This window comes from Idiotropiscis lumnitzeri, chromosome 13, assembly GCF_059441095.1.
Source record: "Idiotropiscis lumnitzeri isolate Australia: NSW breed Sydney's pygmy pipehorse chromosome 13, RoL_Ilum_1.0, whole genome shotgun sequence".
In the NCBI taxonomy this organism is placed as follows: domain Eukaryota; kingdom Metazoa; phylum Chordata; class Actinopteri; order Syngnathiformes; family Syngnathidae; genus Idiotropiscis; species Idiotropiscis lumnitzeri.
This window is the reverse complement of record NC_142403.1, coordinates 2,745,131-2,758,103: the sequence shown is the minus strand read 5'-3', so window position 1 is coordinate 2,758,103 and position 12,973 is coordinate 2,745,131. Positions and strand designations below refer to the sequence as shown.

At 39.5% G+C, this 12,973-nt stretch overlaps 1 protein-coding gene across 2 annotated transcripts in view; it reads left to right on the top strand.

Annotated features, from left to right (window-relative positions):
- LOC148324040 (discs large homolog 1-like protein) overlaps positions 1-12,973 on the top strand; it is a 105,505-nt gene that overhangs the window by 30,033 nt on the left and 62,499 nt on the right. The gene's annotated exons all lie outside the window — the stretch shown is intronic.

Genomic DNA, 12,973 nt, shown 5'->3' with positions numbered 1-12,973 from the left:
GGTGGAACTTCTCTTGTCGAAATAGCTTTGGAAGTCATGGCTGCCCATCAGCTGCACGTTGGCTTATTGCTACTTTACTTTCTGTTTACTGCTTCTAATATCATTTATTGGTTGATTCTAAAAAACCTGGACTCTGGTCACACACAAAACAGAAAAGAAATATACCTCGTTTGTCAAATTTGATTCAGCCAGTGCAGAGATATCCGAGTTTGAAGTTTGCCCTCCTATTTTTTAATCCAATTTGCTCAGTGAAAGTCATCAAACAATGTGGTCTATCAAAATGCAATCTCTCTGTAATAGCGTCAAATTTTCAGAATGCAATGTTAAAACCATAAGGCATAATGCACAAATAGTGCTGGAAAGGTTGGCCCTCACTGACCTTCAATAATTATGTCAAGGTCACATGATGGCACAGCATGCTGTCAAGGACAAGCTGAATGCTGTAGTTGAGCTCAGTGGGCATTGCACTCTAAGACCCTGTGGCAGGGGTACCCAACTCCGGTCCTCAAGAGCCCCGGCTCCAGCCTGTTTTAGATGTCTCCCTTTTCCAACGCTGCTGACTCCAATGAGCAGCTCATTAGCAAGCTATGAAAATCCTGATAACAATTCTGATCATTTGTACTGTACTGTAATGTGGGGGAAGGAGCAAAATTTTTGCTTCGAAAGTGCCGCTCGCAAACTTCATTGACTGTATACAGAAACGCTGCAAACACATTGAGCCTAACTCATTTAAACTTCAATTATTTGGGGAGGCTGAACTTGAGGTCCTTCGATAACAAACTACAATACAACTGTACTTGTATAGCGCATTTCACAACAGCCACACTCTTCAGATTACAACAAAATTGTTGCTCAGAGGTTTATTTAGTGGCCTCTTTTAGGTCTTTTCATTATTATTTCATTATTGACAAAGTTGTTGCTTTTCAGCTCCCTCTTGTGGCCTGACTAAAGTTTTTTTTTTTTTTTTAAACTCTTTTGCATGTGTGTGCCTTTGTGTGCATGTCTCCTCTAGTTCATTGTCACTGTACATGTAGCCCTGATCTCTTTTGAGAAATCTACACTAATCATTAAATGCAGTACAATACAATACAACACACACGCACTATCAAGATGAAGATGAACAACATGATCCCATCGTACTTGTGCATCACCGTTGGTTAATATGCACAGGTTATTTTAATTTCCCTCCCAATGCTTCATCTGGCGTGCTTCTGTATGACAGATGGGTCTGCCATCTTGTTCTCCCCATGTACATGTTCCCTTCTCGCTGCTTTTATTGCATTCACCGTCTGGTTTTATCCATATGAGAATAATTCCTCCTTTCTCCTTTAAATTCTTGAATATACATTATTTGTGTTATTTATTCAGCATAAGAATAATATATATATATATATATATATATATATATATATATATATATATATATATATATATATATATATATATATATATACATACATACACACACACAGTGGTACCTTGAGATACAATTTTAATTCGTCCCAGAACAATCGTTGTATGTCAAAAAAATTGTATGTCAAATCAAAATTTCCCATATTAATACATGTAATATGTATTAATGCATTCCAGCGCTATAAAACCACCCCAGAAATCAGTTAAATAACATTTAATATTAACAATTTGTATAGAAATAAGCGAGTAATAACACACATAATTATAAAAAACATAAGATAATGTTAATAAAATCAATAGAAAAACTAATTTTAACTCAGTGACGGTGAGCTGCGGCGTGCAGGAGGAGGACTAATACGTAAACACTACAACACTTGTTTCTACTTGCGTAGCCCAAAAACATTTAAACACTTATTTCTACATATGTACAGTATACAAAATCTAAACTTATTCCAATCTTTTTTGGCAGATTTTCTCCATGCCGGATAACGGAATGAATACCACTTCGTTTCTTAAAGTTTTGAAACCATCCACGACTGGCTTTGAACACTTCACTCCCTTGCGATGATTCCCCCTCCGTCTCGGCTGCTTCACACTTAAGGTCTTTGAAAATGTCGCTGGCTTTCTCACAGATGATCGCTTCCGAAACGGTGTCGCCAGCCAATTCCTTCTCCTTTATCCATATTAACAGTAGCCGTTCCATCTCGTCATGTATTTCAGTACGTAATTTAGAAATAATGGCGACGCCTTTTGATGGTTGCGGCTTCTTTATGTCTTCCTTCTGTTTGATGATCGTGGATATAGTGGAAGGATTACGACCATATTCCTTTGCCAAATTGACCATACGAATCCCACGTTCATGCCTGGAGATAATTTCGTGTTTAATTTCCATTGTGATAATTTTCTTCGTTTTTTTTCTTCTCACCACCTTTATCTTTGGGACCCATGGTTAATAACAAAATAGCGTATTATTTACCAAAATAATACAAAAACCAACACAAAACACTACGAATCACAAGACGTGTGTGAAAACAGTGAGGCGTCAGCAACCAGAGTCCGACAGTGTGACGTCACCACAGACTGAGCAGGCAGGCGCGTTCGTATCTCAAAATTTTCCGTCGTATGTTAGGACATAAATTCATGAATATAAAAAAAAAATCGTATATTAGGACGTTCGTATCTCAAGGTACCACTATATATATATATATATATATATATATATATATATTAGAATTAGAAATCCCTTTATTGTCATTGTACTCAAGAGTGCAACGAGATTAGAGAGCTTCCCTCTCCAGTGCAATACAACAAATACAGACAAATATATAAATTATATATATATATATATATATACTCAAAATTTCATTCATTAATCTTGTTACTGTGGATGAAATAGATAAGCGTGCAGATTTCATGGACAAAATGAACCGAGCAGGTATGCAGCGCAGCGACCATCAGTGAATGGGCAGAAAGCTGTCTTAAAATATGCACGCACTCTCCTTTATAAAATGCAAATGGTACTTAATACTTAAGTCAGATAAGCAGTGAATCTGGCAAAGTGCAGCTCCAGACTCAGATCCTCTGTATGGTTTGACTTTTTTGTAACATACCTACATCTTTTGAATGTGTTTTCTCAGGTTTTGGACATGGGTGATACTGGTTTGGCTGCTGTGTGCATGTCACTTTGGTCCAAGGAATGCTCAGGGTGTTTGTGAATGTTCAGGCAAATGGAAAATTAGAGGGTACATTGCTGCTCCATCTTTCTGACACACAGTGAGAGTGCATTTGGTGCATTTTGTTCCTCATGTTCTAGTAGTCAAATTTGTAGCAAAGTGTCGTTTTCACTAGCGATATATATCACAGTACAGTACTGGTAATGACAGTTGGGGCAACAGGCTGAATGCGCTGGAAACAGTTATGTCCTGTGTGTGTGTCCAAATAACAGAGACGCTTGAGGGAAGTTAACTGTTTTATTTAACAGTGGTGCACGTTATTCAGCCAGTGCTTTATCCTACATGGCACATAAATCCACACTAGTTCCCAAAATCCCACAATGCTTTGCGTTTCAACATAGCCTGAACGTACTCTGTATAACACCTATATACATTGCTTAGGAATTTAAATAACATCACTGTTTTGTAAATTGTGACATCCACAGAAGATGCATTTTCGGGGAGTAGGCATAGCTGACTAGCTAACTGTATGCTGCAGTGGTACAAATTGGCTCATTAAATATGATAAAGTAACTCAGAATTGTGCTGAATAGCCACTGATGGAACAAAGGCACTCAGATGTTATATAATGGCGATGAGGTGGGTCATGCTGGGTGTCCAAGTCCATCACTGGGTGCTATTTTCATACTTCAAAAAGTCAAGAAAAAAAACAAACAAAGTTCTCCACATTTCTCAGTCTTTCCAAATGTTTTCATCAATTTTGTTCGAACATGTATTTCGAAACTAATGTCTGTATTCACATGGTTTTTAAATAGTGAAGTAATAGTGTAATAGTGAGCTGATTAAATAATGACACATACATATTTATTTCTTTATGTATTCATTTATTTAATTTTGCCCCTTTAGCCTTCCATATGTTTCTCCATATCCCTTTTTTTTAATAACTGGGGATAAAAAGCTGCACATTGAGTTTGCTGAATTACTCAGTGCTGCTATCTATATTCATATCATATGGCATAATGTCCAGGGGCTCCATTTGATGGGTAAGGACTTACCCATAGGGGGGAAGTTTAAATTAAGTTGTTGCCCACCATTCTCTTCCCTCTATTTAAAACCCATGCCTCCTACCAGCTAAACCTGCCACTGACGATACGTTTTATTCAAATTTATATATATTTTGTGCTATTGTTGGTAAGTTGCGTTTTAGCTTCTATCAAACATTTTGTCATGATCCACGTCGGGCATGACAGGCCTTTGTTATTGTTTTCGTACGCATGCGGTTTTTGTTATTGTTTGTTGTTATTTTCTTCCCTCCTTCCTGCCATGTGCCTTTCTGTTATTGTTTGGTCAGGTGTTTTTGTTATTGTTTTGGTCACGTTCCTTTTCCCTTGCCTCTTGTGTTTGTTTTGCTGAGTGGGGCGTTTCCCCCTCAGCACTCCCTCCTCACCAGCCACGCACCTGTTCCCCGTTACCCTCATCACGCACCTATTCCCCATCTGCTCCCCTGATTACACGGACTATTTAAGCCTCCCAGACCAACCACTCAATGTCGGGTCATTGCCGCAACTTACGGACTGCCACGACCACGCTTCGTTCACGTTCACGTTCACGTTCACGTTCACGTTCACGTTCACGTTCACGTTCACGTTCACGTTCACGTTCACGTTCACGTTCACGCTCACGCTCACGCTCACGCTCACGCTCATGCTCTTGTTCCCCTCCTCGTTCCCGTTTACCTCGCTCAGTGTTGTTCCTCGCCCTCCTTTTCTATTAGTCACGTTTGGTACCTTTGTTGTTTCTGCTCCCGTACCAGTTGTCTCCCCTTGTGGAACCCCGTTAATAAACTCCCTTGACGTCATCCATTTCCCTGCCTCCTCGCCTTTTGGGTCCACCTTCCTCCTCGCCGAAAGGCGACCCTGACACATTTAGATTTTTTTCCACATGTAGACTTCCAACAAAGCTGCTTATAATATATATCTTTTTTTAAATGTCTAAGAAGGTAATATTTAGTTTTTGGATGTCATTGTTTGATGAGACAGCTTTTGGTTGTAGTAGTACTTTTGAAACAGTTGGAGGCAGCAGAGGTCTAAAAGCTAATCTCTGAAGAGTGCACATCACCACCACATAAAAACAACCATTGTTTTAACATAATCTCCCGGTTCACATACTGTAACCTATCCTAGTTGATCTATTAGGAGAAGAGTAGTGAAGAGCACCAGTCACAGGACTGACACGTTGGACAGATCCATTCGTTTTAACCTTAATGTATGCACAGCTCGGCCGACTGATTTGCACGTCCGCCTCACGGTACAGTGTGCAGTGTTCGATTCCGGCCTTCCTGTGTGGTTTTTGGATTTTCTCCTGGCACTCCGGTTCCCTCCCACATTCTAAAGAAACGCTTAATGGAACACTTAAAATTGTCTTTAGGTGTGATTGTGTGTGCTAGTGTTTGTTCATCTATGTGTGCCCTGAGATTGGCTGGCTACCCAGCTGACTCCCCGTTGTCAGCTTTGATGGGCTCCAGCACGCCCGCGACCGTTGTAAGGAAAAGCGGCTCATATGATGTGTGGATGGATAGTCACAGCTGCAGCTGTTGTGAAATGTGCTTTGCAAATAAAGTTGTATTGTTTTTTATTATTATACTACTTTTTATGATTTTTCCCCATTTGATAAATTCAACTGACTCTGTGTATATGTGTTGTTAATCGATTGACTTAACAGCCTGGATACTGTTTTGGGCTGTAGTACCTGGCTAGAAGCCATGCAGCTTCTCCCCACTGCAAATGACAAATAAATATTCAGTGTGAGGGTGGACTCCAATAGTTTAGATTAGTCCACCAGTGTTTGGTAATTTCATTGGTCAGATGTAGACTATTTGTGAATCTATTGGTGTCATTAAAGATTCATAAATAAACTATGTCACATGAAAAGCTGCATGGTTCAAAGCGCGGGAAAAAGTAGTGGTTTATAGTCCAGAAAGTATGATACAATTTGAACATGCAATACACATTAGAAAGGCCCCAGTCAAAGTTTTAACAAGTCAACATAATCAACATTGCACGCAAAACATACTGTTGAGTGTAGATGACGACTAGACGTCGACACGTGCATACCGTCAGTTGTAAATGGCGGAGGCGCCAGTTCCGAGCGCTCCAAGCGGGGAACAGGAGAGCGACACCCCTAGCAGCGAAAAAAGCAGGCAAGAAAGTCCAAAGTATGGAGATACTTCAACACAAAGTCAAACGAGTTGGTTGTCTGGAGCCTTTGTAAAGCCGAGTTGGAGTACTGAAGCAATAATAATAATATTACCTTTATTAGTCCCACAATGGGGAAATTCGAGATTCGAACCCAGGCCTCCTGGGGAGACTGGGTCCTGAACGCGTCGCCTTAGACCACTCGGCCATCCTGGCAGGAGTACATCAGCAATGAATGAAGTCTTGAAGCGACATCACCAGGGTGTACTATGAAAGACGAAAGAAAGCAAAAAGCTTGTGATTTGTTAGTTTACTTACAAACTCACTTACTAATATGACCCGGTTTTACTGAAGTTGTTATGTGCGACGTATTAAGTTAAGTTTAGTTTCTCAAAGCAGTTCAAAGTTTCACAGTGTTGTGCAGAGCTTGGCACTTGACCCTTTTTTGCCCGCCTTGACGCTCGGGCCTTATTCATAAATATTGTCAGCCGACGACTCTCGAAGATGGTGTTCATTCATCTATGTAGCACAGTATTCGCAATTATTTTAACGCTTCTTTTAACGCAGCATAAAAACGAGTTACCAGGTCAAAGACGAGCTCTGATAAGAACCTGTCATTTTAAAGTGCGTATTCAATGAAGTATTACGCATTTACGTTAAAACTGAGTCATGAAATTCCATTCAAATTCAACCTATTTATTCCGATCCTTCTCCTCCTCCTTCTTCTACCCTCTCTTCATCTCATTCTTCTTATTTCTTCGTCCCCACGAAAGTGCCCAATGCAAGTAAGTACGCACAGTTGGTGGTGGCGCTTTTGACACATTCTGAGACGATATTTGTTGTTTGCCCATTTCGCTGAGTAGGTTGAGATGATCTTTTGGCCACCTCGACCACATAACACGCACGAGGATCTGACTAAAATCCTCCTTTGGCCTTGCTTGTCAACCCCCCGCCCCAAAAATGGGCATCCGGTCAGGCTGGAGGGCCGGACCGTTCCGCCCCGGGACGGACTGCCCAGCTCTGGTGTTGTGTTTCAGCTTTGTACATTACCCATAAAGAATAACACGTGACATATGTTCTTGTTTCTACTCCGTTGGTGTTCCTGAAAGCTCTTGGTCTCACCGTCTCTATCCAGACACCATGTGCAACACAACCTGCAGGTCGTGTTTTGGATGATGTTCTGCTCTCGCGGCTTAAAAAAAACAAAAAACGAGCTGCTTCTCAATTATTTTCTGTTCCGGCCCCCTATCAAGAAGAAAACAATTTGCACCCACTCTCCGCCGCTACTATAAATAATAGCATTTTCGTTGCAAAACAAACCTACACCATAGAGTTAATACTCGCTGCGCAAAATGGTCAAGGAGAGCGCCAGTGCGACTATTGTAGTGGATGTGTAATTACACGTTATTGTAGTGCAGCGGGGAAAAAAAGCATGTTCCCCGGGTCACATGTGCCTCCCTCAATATGGCGCTTTAATAAAGAAAGAATTTAAATAAGTGTTCAGAAATGTTTTTGTGAATTAATAATCACGAATGCCAAAATAATTGCTGGATTAGTTGAAGAATTTGTTTAAAATGTATTTTTTAGCCTAATCGACTAATCGTAAAATTAATCCGGAGAAAAATAATCGTTTGGGACAGCCCTACTCTGCTGTATATTTTATGCTGCACCCTATACGTACAAAGCAGAACCTAATTACACACATTCAATCGCCCAAAGACAGATGACAATGTGAAACAGGCACACAAACAGTGCTGCGTCATCCTAACTGAAGGTTGGTGCTCCTTGATGCAAAAACTTAATGTCTGTCTCCACCACACATACAATAAAACTCAAAGGTCACACAGAGACTTAAGTGTCCCATAGTCATTAGGATTATGCGGATTATTAGGGTCGGAGAAAGTCAAAGAAGAATAGGAAGTGGCATGAGATGGGATAACAATACCAAGGCCAGATATATTGCAGAATGTTAATCTCCCTGTAATTAAAATCATTACGTTTCCCTCCTGTTGATGTGGCAACTGAAAGCAAGGGCCATGAAAAACTTACTCGCTGGATTTTGCTATACCAACATTAACATTCCATTTGAGTGTAAAACTTTTCACAATTTAATATGACTTAATGTGAGGTTTTACCAATTCCCCTATGTGTACTACTTGATCTCTGTACACTAGAATCTCAAAATTCCAATGCCCATTAACATTTCCTGGAAAGGTCCCACAAAACGAAATATTTTGACCCACCGTCATATTTGATGTAATGTGATTCCTCAGCATATTCTGCGAAACTTAATCTCACTGAGCCTAATGCAGTATATTGGACTGACTCCATTGCGTGTTTTACTTTTGCTTTTTGGTAATGTGTCAACATGCAATAAGTTAAATTAGTAGAAATGGTTAAAAAAAAGTGTCATGATAATCATAGAACAATAAATTTAAACTGGTGCGGAGTACTCAGTTTCCGGTGTTGTTGTGTTTCCACGTCACCAATCTACCCCGATTTGGCTGCTCCAACAAAAGACGTGAGGTTTTGACAAACCAAAAGGTGTAGCATGATTAGAAAGACAAACATCATTTTCATGCTTAGCTAATATTTCATTCTTTTTTTTTTCAAAAGTAGTACAATGGGTACCCTCAGAGCACTATTACTTGAAGTTTTACTTTCTTGCAAGCCATACTGAGGGCTAATTTTCCAGCAAAATGTGAGAAATAGCCGCACATGATTTAGGCTGAATGATTAATTGCATTTGCAATCTAATCACGATATGATTAAATATGATTTGCTAATTGCAAACGCTGTGATTTGACTGGTCATTAGCGAAGCGGAAGAATGCTGAGCAGACAGAGACGTTGACGTTCGCCATGTGTAATTTTGGTGCGTTTTCATTCTCCGGAGACCTCGTTGTCATTGTTGTCTTCGCTCACATATTAAGAGGATAAATCTGTCTGTTTTAAGGTTAATTAGCAAAACTTGTACTCACATGTCAAAATAAACTGCAGAGTCCGTAAGCGGGGTGTTGTCAGGTGGCTCCATGTTTTAAGCAATTAGCAGCCTTCGCATGGAAACCGAGGCCAGATTTGAAGGCTGTTTCTCAAAGGCTGCGTGAATTTGGACACCGGAGTGCGGTCAAGTCGTGCCGGAAGTTACGGCAACATATTCGCCATTCAGCGGTAGAGACCTGAGGATTTGCACACAACTATTAAGCCTGTCCAACTTCACCACATCATTACATTTCTAGACTAGTGGAGGCACATCAAATTGTATTACTGCAAATAAAAGAAAGCGAGTTAGAGAATGTTCACTTGCACTTTAATACTTATGTAATGAACTTGAGCAATGTTTGCAGCCTATTTTCAATTGAACCAACCTGATTTGGTATATTTTCATGAATACAAATCTACATTCTCCAAGATTTGTTTCTATCTAGCATTATTTTTAACAATAGGTCTGGTCAGCCATTGTTGTACAAAGTAGATGCACCAAATGAACGTCAATTTTCTTATCTTCCAATTAACTGAAAAATTGAAGTCCCTGTGTGTCTGTCTCCATCTCTCCCTCTCCAGTGTCTGTCTCCTATAGAGTAGAACCCACTATATATCCTTTTAAAACTGGAAGATTGAGATAGCTCTTCCCTTACCAGAATCGAACAGTGGACTGACTAATGGAAGGGCTGGGGATGAGCCAAAATGGTTAGGAACCAATACAAAAGACCACACTCTACTGCTCTGACGGGTGTCTGGAATATGTTACTCTCGAGGTAGCATTTATCTCATTTGTGTTTTACTGTCAAGTGACCCAAATCCAATATTACCGTTGAACACATGAAACAAACCACATTGTAGAGACGACCAAAATTCAACAACACAATTGAAAACCAGTCGGTGAGTCAATTGTTTAGGAAATAGGCCAACTTTTATAAGCAAATGATCATCCTCTAGCAATCAACAGTTTCTCTTCTTAGAGGACAATAAAAATTTTAACTTTCAAACCTTTGGTTGACATTAATGCATAATTAGCCCTGATCAATAAAATTTCTCAAAACTGCCCATAAGCGCCACACTCCAGCAGTGTTGGTTTGCAAGGCCCAGTGGTAACTTAAACACAGTGTTTTGTTCTGAGACGTGCTAAAGTGTGTGTGTATATGTGTGTATGTATAAAACCTTACAACTGACTGATTTCAACAATGACTCTTCAACGCTTCAATCGCGTTTGAGTTTAATTCTGGGAAAGTTTTATAAACTCCTTTAAAAGGTGCATTGTATACTTGATAATCTATAACTAGCCATTACCAACCTTAAGAGGATGTAAGGATAAAGTTCAGTCTTTGGATATTAATTATGCATGATGTGTGCTTTTATTTAATTGGTCATGAAATATTAATAGAGCTGGCATTCACTCCCTGACATTTGACAAGAGAGGGGGGAAAGTGAAAGTGCCACATGAATGCAGGTGATTATTTTTCCAGCATGTAAATGGATAAGGTCCCATGTTTCTGAGTAAAATAAGTAGGACTTTATCAGACATTAGGGCTGGAAAAACCTAATGATTTGTTTCCCGTTGGAACTTAAAATGTCATATTCAGGCTTACCACCATAGATTTCTGTTTGCCATAATGCACTGAATGTAAATGTAAATTACACTTAACAATCGAATGTGTCAGTATTTTAGCACCTTCTTATAATGTGTTTAGAAAAAAAATAAAATATATATATATATATATATATATATATATATATATATATATATATATATATATATGTCACATTGACACTACTGCTGCCTCGGTGATAAAATGATCAACCAGGAATAAGTAACTTTCCCTGATATCCCTTGATGGCAAATATAAATCTGTTTTGCTATTAATGTTAATTTGCACCAAAGGAATAGAATTGGAATAATTTGTTTAACCTTATAGTCCTATTATACACCCAACAACGCATGCACACACAAACACGTATGGATGCTTGCATGCACACGTGAACACCCTTCTGTTCATTATGACAGCTTTCATTGCAGAAAGTTAATCAAACATCTAAACCATTGACATCTCAAAAACAATACATTTATGGCAGTACCAGGTGTATTTCGGCACCCAAGAAGCTGTTGCCATAGATACTGTTCCCAAGGAAACACAGAAAGAAGCTATAACAGGGGTCCTGCTCCACCTGTGGGTAATCCTTAGGGATGATACAAAAGCTGTTGATCTGTTTGGCCAATTGTTCTCCTAGGATTCGGAGTATGCTGGTAGAATATTGAACAATTGTGCTACAAAGGTCTTAACGTCTGCTAAGGGGCAATTCATGATAAAGTATACTTCCATTATGCATCCATGGTAAGCGCATGGAAAAGCTTAAAAGTTTCATAAGTTTGAGTAGACTTGCTTTTTCCTCTTTTCTTCTCTTTCATCATAGTCAGTGCCCAACAACAACCTGTTGTTTCCATGCAATAGACTATGCATGCATGTCGGTGTCCTTCTGACTGTGTTCATGTGAGAGAATGTGAGTGTGAGTGTGTGGGAGAGCTGCGTGCTGCAGTATCTGCAAAAAGCCTGGGGAGACTTAGCTTCTTCATGAATTTAAGCAAGCATCAGAATAACAGTCAGTTGAATGATGTTTACCAAAAACAAACCTACTTGGTGCTGTGAACATAAAGTATGTCCATAAAAGTAGGTACACGCTCATTTAACACCTGTTGGCCTATGGAGGACGTGTGCAGATTGGGAGCACTGTAGAAATCGAGAGTTTGAAAGCTTTGGTACTTACAATCAACATACATTTTTTCATGCATTTCCAAAATTTTTATTCAATATTACAATAAGTCAAGAACAGTATTAAATAACATAGTGAACTACTAAAATGGCTCCCTCAAGAATAATGAATATGCCTTAAAATGTAAACATGAGTTATGATTCTAATTACGGCGTTAGCATCATTGCTACTTGAAAATGTGCATGATCAACAGATGACACTATCTAGTCCTGCCGGCTAGTTATTAGCAGCTAAATTGCTAATGTTTACGTGGGCAGGCTGTACCAACTTGTTCGCATTTTCATGCTTTCAACTTTATCATTTGGGTGCTACTCGTTCAAATTATTCAATAAGGATTGTTGTATTGTCTTGTTTTTGACGACATACCTTGCACAACGGTTGATTCTGGCGATACGGCCACAAGCAATGGGAAGGAAATTCTCATGTCCAAATTGTTACGTTTACTTTTTTTTTTTTACGGCTTCTTTTAGTTATTGGCGGGTTCTGTTTGGTGCAACTTGAAAACCAAAGTTAGAAGGAAGACGTGGACTTGATTGACTGGTGTTGCTCATATTTTCGCCATATAAATTTGCTTACAGCTCACAGCTGGCTACGTAATGTAACGATTCTCTATCCGATAATCACCCAGCCCTACTTATATTGCCCTTCGAAAGGTAATCAACTAGGTGGCTGGGATGACTGATGGTCCGTTAGTCTGTCTCTGTGCAGTACCAAATGCGCCACGGACCGGTACCAGGCCAGTGGTTGAGGACCACAGCTACAAACTGATTTATTACTTCAACCAGTAAGATGCATCACTGCAAATATATGTGTGTGTGTGTGCGTGCGGGGGTGTGTGTGCGTGTGTGTTTGTGTATATATATTAAGAATAGAATTTTTCATGTCAGTGGTTGTTTGACAGACAGAGGCGTGGCTTGAACTCGTA